Here is a 1,957-nt window from a genome sequence, read left to right as displayed (position 1 = left end):
AACGGGACATAGAAGCTCTAAGCACTGAAATCTATATTTTCATAGATATAAAATGTAAATGCATTATGATGTCGCTAATCAGAAAAATATATTGCGTCGTCGAAAATGTTTAATGGCATATAAATATAATTTGTAAGTCCCTTTTTTTTAGAAATGCATAAAGATATATATACAAGTTTTTAAAGAAAATGTAATCTTCAGTGCATATAAGCGTCGTTGATGGTGTCCAGCTTGTTGAAGCCGTGTGGTAAACGTAAGAGAGGAAAGTGTGCTGGATTATTTACGTACCTCAGGCCGTGCGAACAACAGAGAGGATACAATAGTTTGAGCGAAGCGCCAAAGCGTCGCTCGTTGCACACTTTTCTGGACACTCTAGACTTCTACGTCCGACACCTAGATACAAGAAACTACAGAGCTCAACACTTGGACACCCTGGACTTCCACATCTAACACTTAGATACAAGAAACTACGGAGCGGAACACCTGGACATCCTGAACTTGCACGTCTGACACCTAGATGCAGGAAACTACGAAGCGGAGTACCTGGACACCCTGGACTTCCAAATCCAACATCTGGACACAGGAAACTACGGAGCGAAATACCTGGACACCCTGGACTTCCACATCCAACACCTGGACACAGGAAACTACGAAGCGGAATACCTGGATACCCTGGACTTCCACATCCAACACCTGGACACAGGAAACTACGAAGCGGAATACCTGGATACCCTGGACTTCCACATCCAACACCTGGACACAGGAAACTACGAAGCGGAATACCTGGATACCCTGGACTTCCACATCCAACACCTGGACACAGGAAACTACGAAGCGGAATACCTGGATACCCTGGACTTCCACATCCAACACCTGGACACAGGAAACTACGAAGCGGAATACCTGGATACCCTGGACTTCCACATCCAACACCTGGACACAGGAAACTACGAAGCGGAATACCTGGATACCCTGGACTTCCACATCCAACACCTGGACACAGGAAACTACGAAGCGGAATACCTGGATACCCTGGACTTCCACATCCAACACCTGGACACAGGAAACTACGAAGCGGAATACCTGGATACCCTGGACTTCCACATCCAACACCTGGACACAGGAAACTACGAAGCGGAATACCTGGATACCCTGGACTTCCACATCCAACACCTGGACACAGGAAACTACGAAGCGGAATACCTGGATACCCTGGACTTCCACATCCAACACCTGGACACAGGAAACTACGAAGCGGAATACCTGGATACCCTGGACTTCCACATCCAACACCTGGACACAGGAAACTACGGAGCGGAACACCTGGACACCCTGGACTTCTACATCCAGTACCTAAATACAAGAAACTATGGAGCGGAACATCTGGACACCCTGGACTTCCACGTCCGCCACCTAGATACAGGGAACTACGGGGAGGAACACCTGGACATCCTGTATCTCTAAAAACTGTCACCTAAAATACGAGGAACTATGCTGAAGCACACATATACATATATCCATACACGCGCGCTCCACATGAACGCTATTAAAAACTTAATTATTCTATACTGTTGTAAAAGCACCCTTATACTAACGGGAAATTCGGTATGAACGGTAGCTTCACGTATAAAGTGTATTTGATTGTGTTGTGTATTCGTATATTACTAACACCATTCAGAGTACAAATAGGTAAAGAAGGCAAAGCAATCAGCGCCATCTGTCGTGTGAAAAATGTGATGGACGTGCGAAGACGATGACGACGACGACGACGATGATGACGACGACGACGACGACGACGACGGAACTGAAATAAAACCATCTCGCTCGCCATCTCAATACGCCCTGATCTCGTACACAAATCGTATTGAATGTGGTGGCAATCAATTCAGAACCCTCAATTCCTATAGTGAATGTATCAATAACTTTTTCTCATGTATAGTGGTTAATAAGATATTTC

Source organism: Cephus cinctus, unplaced genomic scaffold (genome assembly GCF_000341935.2).
Source record: "Cephus cinctus unplaced genomic scaffold, Ccin1 Ccin1_scaffold0578, whole genome shotgun sequence".
Taxonomy (NCBI): Eukaryota; Metazoa; Arthropoda; class Insecta; order Hymenoptera; family Cephidae; genus Cephus; species Cephus cinctus.
This window is presented reverse-complemented; position numbering follows the sequence as displayed.